We start from the raw sequence: 5,441 nt of genomic DNA, 5'->3' as shown, positions 1-5,441 counted from the left end.
TGAATCATTGAGATGCATCAGCATGCGTGATAGTTTTCCTTTGTATTTGATGGAATGTTGTAACGGGGCAACCTTGGAATAGGAATGAAAATGGAGTGGAAAGTTTACGTTTTTCCGAAGAAAAAATGGAAACGGAGAGAAACCAATGTTTCGTTTCGTTGGATCGCGCCATCGAGCAAACCCAACGTTTAAATCACGTCTATCATGTTCGTGTCGCACCCTCCTCCACGGCTCGACCCCACATGGTCGCTCGGCATGCCACTCACCGCAAACCGAGTATACGATAACTTTCCCGCCTGCTTGTCGATGGATCGCGCCATGGAGTACTAGCACTACTGGAAGAGATTGACGAGTTGGGGGAGGATAGCTAGCTGTAGCACAGACTCCCAAGAACTTTTTACATGCATGTTGTAGCTGGCTATTGCGACCTTTGAACGCGGAGCATCCGCGTGCACCCAGAAGCGGCGCGGGCGACGCTCTCTCGGCCGGCGCACCACTTCAATGCCGGCGCCAGTGAGAGGTCGCGTCCGCTCTGGCCGGGCATGAATGCGGCACTGACCATTTCGGGAGGGAAGCACGCGCGGGTGATGAAGAGGGTTCGGGTTGGTCAGGACTGGCCATGGAAGCGGTCTGGACGTGCGCAAACAAGAGATGTTGTACGTTAATATTGCTGCATATATAATTAACAACATAAATAATGTGCCAGTTGGACAAATATGATTGGAGATGGAGATGGAAATGGAATTTTACGTAAACTATAGTAGTATGTAAGCAGGTGCAGTGAAGGCACCGGAGCTCAGTCCGCACTACAGTAGTATATATATATAAGCAGGAGCCTCAGCGCTTGTTCGCTAGGGTTTGCACTCTCCACACGCTCGCCACACTACATATATGTTACATGCTGGAGGCTCAGCGTTCATTTGCTAGGGTTTGCTATATTCACAGTCTCTCACCCTCTCTTCACCAGATCTAAACAAGACTGCGTTGGCCTCTTGTCTCTCCCTCCCCCCTCACAGCTGGTGAAGGAGGCGTCTGTATCCCGTCGCACTGGGAAGGGGAGGAGGTGCAGCGTTCACTCTATCGCCTTCGGCGAGGGAGGCAATCCATTGCCGGCTGCGCTATTCTCTTTCACCCAGCGCCTGTGTGGGAGGGCCACTGACCCCTTCTTCCTCGCTGCTATACGTAGTGTGGGCAGATCCGGCCTCCCGTCGCACGCCTTGCCACATCCTGATGACCCTACACTACAAAAAATCTGTTAATCCATGACGGATTTGTGGTGACGTTCTTGAAAACCATCACAGATACAACCGCGGTCCCTGTGGGTCGTCACAGAAATCGTCACGAATCAATAAGATGCGAATGGCCACTGAAATGATGCCCCATTATGATGGACAATGAAAGACTGTCATGGAAACTATCATGGACAGACCATATGAACCTAAGTTGGACCGTCACCGATGGCTCATGCTGATGTGGCATGTATCCGGTGTGATGCGTATGCTGAATCCTGATTGGTCAATCCTCCCTTCTCGCGGATCGCGCATCACAACCGTCCACTCCCTCAGATCGCACGGTAGGCACATGGCCCAACCGTCATTGACCGCCTCCGCCACCGCTGCTCCCCGTATTCTTCTCCATCCTCCATCCCCCAATTCAATCTTATCCATCTTCCTCTCCCTCGTTCGCCGCCACCACCGGCAACCTTGGTGCCCCTCTCCCTAACCGCCACCGCCCCCACCCTCTCCCCCGTCCCCCGCTCTCACCTTCTGTCCTTAAACTAGGCGTCCCCCAGAACGAGAATGTTGAGGCGCTTCCTGATTTGCGGCGGCTGCTTCCGAATCCGCCGAGCAGCGCCAGAGGTCGGCTCCTTCTCCGCGTTGTTCTGCGCCAAGGTTGGCCTCCCCTTCCTTTTCCGCGTGGTCCATGGCGCTAACCCCAGACGGGACCGCCTCTCGGTTCCCAATCCCACCCCTAAATCGATGGATGGATCTCCATGGCTGATGTATTTTCCTACTGCTTTGGTTGGTCGCAGGTGAGGCACTCAATACCGTGGCCGGATGGAGGTTGGGCGATTTCCTTCCCTGACCTCGCTGCCTAGCCACTCCACCGCGAGCTTCTCGCCCCCAGGTTGTTCTTCCCCTGCTCACTCCCTCCCTCTTCCTCTCCATGGATTGGTTGCTACTACATGCTTCTTCTCAAGTACCAGTCATCTCTTGCGTTGGTGCTTCTGCTGTGTGGATTTGTTGATATTGTTGATATTGCTTAGCTAGTGTGGATGACTAGATGTGGGTGCGTGAATGTGCTAACATATTAGAATATTCTCAAATAAAAATAACAATTAGTGCTTAAGTAATAATTTATGGGTTGAGTTCTGTGCATAGTTAAATGTAGCAGCAGCATACAGTTTTCACAGTGCGGTGCACACTGCCGAGCATGCATTTTTGTATGTAGAAATCTCAAATCTTTGTAACACAACACTTGCTGGCATTGGGTAAATGACTTGCCTTCCATTAACTATTGTCTTTCATTTTTATAAAAAGAAAAAGGTTTATCTCTTGTGTGCAAATGTACTCTGTGAGTTAATAATACATCCACGTGTATGTGTAGTTCATTGGGCCTGTAGCTCACTAGTTTGTGTTTCCCCTGTAATGTTTACCTCTGCTATCATGATGAATTTGGCTTTGTAGTCCGGTCCTTGACATATAGTTCTTGTTTGAAGAATTAGTATTTTCAAATTTTAGTGTCCACGTAACATCAGTACCTTGGAATATACTGCATGTTGGAAGGATTAACATTTTATATCCTGAACATTTATTATTGCAGCTGCTCTTTAGCTACATAGCTACATAATAACAAATCTGACTTGAACTTTATATGTTTATATTACATGGCAATTTGATTGTGTAGCCTATGTACAGAGAAGCTAAGGTGTAGATAAGTTCAGAAAGATGTCTCGTTTGGCTAGAGTGTGATGAAGTAGTGTGGAATTGCTCTGTACCTTTTATACATTTGTGCGTGGAATCTGTTATTAATCTGTACAACATCAGCACTAATAATTTAATGGTATCGATTCAGTATCTTAACTACTGGGCCACCAGTCGGCCATGAATCTTTCTCTGTACAACATCAATAGTGAAACTTTTATATTATTGATTCAGTATCTCTACAACATCAGTACTGCCGAGCATGTATATTTTTCTGTAGAAATGACTTCTTCCATTAACTACAGTCCTGCATTTTTCTAGAAAAATAGTCTGATCTCTTGCATGCAAATGTTCTCTGCGATACTAATACATCCATGTGTATGGGTACTACTGGGGCCTGTAGCTCACTAGTTTGTGGTTCCCTGCAATTATTTACCTCTGCTATCATGCTGGTTTCAGCTTTGTAGTAAGTTCGTCAACATGCTTCTCATTCAAAGAATTAGCACTTTAAAATTTTAGTTCGCCTACATAACATCAGTACCTTGGAATATAGTTCCTGTTGGAACGATTAACGTTTTGTATTCTGCACATTTGTTATTGCAGCTGCTCTTTAGCTATATAACATCAAATCTGGACTTGAACTATAAATATTTAGATTATATGACAAGTTAATTGTGCTACTTTTTATTTGCCGGTGTTAGTTACTATGAAGTAGCTGACTGGAGCCAACGATGGATGCTTAGCCTCTAGTTATAAGGATTACCTGCTGCTGCTTTTGCTACCTCTTATGTTCCCTGAATGAATGGTCCTGCTGCTTTCTCACATGCGGTTTCTGTTTCTCTTTTTCTTGGATAGTGTTCTTCTCTCTTAGAATCATAGTCTGGTCAGGCTGCTTGTGCTGTCAAATTTGAACAATTTATTAGGGTTGATTTCTATGCCACTAATGCCTACTACCTTCTCCACGCATCCAGCGGCGTACAAGACGTCCTCCTCCTCGATGCAGCCATTCCCAATGAGTTCTCTTTGCCGGAAGAGGTGCAGAAGCAAGTCCAGCACCCCCTTCGCCCCTGCATCCTGTCCTACATCGCCTGGACGAGCTCACTGATGGTTGCGTCCTTACCTCCTAGCGTGGTGAGCCTCTCCCCACTTTACCCCAAATCTAGATGATACTTGCAATCTGAATACATATCATGTTTCGGTTCAGTTTAGAGGCAGATTCAGTTGTTGGGATGAATGTGAGCTTGATTAGTTGCTGATGGTTTAGGGCAAGCTAATGCGGATCCACACAATATGATATAGCTATTTTTTCTAACATGCACCGTTCTTCATGTTGCTTTCCTATTGATCTTTTGGGAGTTAATTTGGAAGTTCCAGCATGTTAGATATAAATTCAGCTGCAACAGTGTATCTTGCTAGAATGGACTTGTCTTACAGATGCGTGTATGTAATACGTACTTGAGAGAAAACCTAAAAAATTGTACTTTTATCATCAGCATCTTAGAACTATAAGTGTATATTTTGTTTATATTGCTATATGCTATTATTGTTACTTGGATTTTTATTTCCTGTCAAGTAACTATATTTTTGCTTGAACAGATGTGGACTTTAATTATGCTCCTGTTGTTTTCTAGTCAAATAAGCACAGTGGAGTTTACTACGAATGATTTTGTTTCACTACTTTGCATCATGGCATAGAAAAAATATAGAACTTGATAACTTGTAGTAAGCCACTTCTAGTTTCTACTTCTATTTTATCCTACTGACTATAATATTTTATAGTGTGACATATTTTTCATCATGTGGCAGATATTGGTTTATGGGATCATTTTCAATAACAAAGATATGACGAGCAGATCCACGGCCAGGAATGCGGGGTCCCTTGGTTGTACGACGAGCATTGTGCGTTGCCTGATGGGTGTGGTGCTGGCTGTAGAGTAGCATAGTGTTCTCCGAGGCATGCCTGTGGAATTAATCTTTTTTGGGTTCTTTTTTTGCTCCTGTACAGGTGTATCTGGGGTGTGTTTATGTAATTTTTTGTTTTTAAGGACCTGAGCATATATTTTCTTTTAAATTATTATTGGCTTAAAATTTCCATGGACCAAGAGAAATCTGTGATGGGCTAATGTCGTGGACTGAGAAATTAGTCTGAGAAATTAGTGGGCCTTTCTTGAAATTAATGGACCTAAATTCAAATTGGCTTGATTACCATATGGGCCACCACTCTTGGAGAGTTGAAATTTAGTGGGCGAAAATTTTAGATGGGCTGATTACAACATGGGCTGCCACGTCAGATCCATGTCAGATGATGACGTGGTAGACAAGCTAACGCCGTTATGAGCATGGCAGTTAACAGCCATCGATGACGGTTGAAAAACCATCATGGTCCATGACGGTTTTCGATGGTCCGTCATGGAGCATGCTGTGGTTAAATTATGACGCGATATACATGACAGAATTCAAATCTATCATGCATGCCCCTCGATGACGGACTTGCGCAAGTCCATGACAGAACGAAAC

At 44.8% G+C, this 5,441-nt stretch overlaps 1 long non-coding RNA gene across 1 annotated transcript; it reads left to right on the top strand.

Annotated features, from left to right (window-relative positions):
• Positions 1-1,632: 1,632 nt before the first annotated feature.
• Positions 1,633-5,032, top strand: LOC123132656 (uncharacterized). Its single transcript, XR_006464950.1, has 4 exons — positions 1,633-1,892; positions 2,033-2,127; positions 3,896-4,055; positions 4,731-5,032. It is a non-coding gene; the product is annotated as an uncharacterized lncRNA (long non-coding RNA).
• Positions 5,033-5,441: the final 409 nt, after the last annotated feature.

Source organism: Triticum aestivum, chromosome 6A (genome assembly GCF_018294505.1).
Source record: "Triticum aestivum cultivar Chinese Spring chromosome 6A, IWGSC CS RefSeq v2.1, whole genome shotgun sequence".
Lineage (NCBI taxonomy): Eukaryota > Viridiplantae > Streptophyta > Magnoliopsida > Poales > Poaceae > Triticum > Triticum aestivum.
The sequence above is the reverse complement of the archived record's forward strand: the minus strand, read 5'-3'. Positions and strand labels throughout refer to the sequence as shown.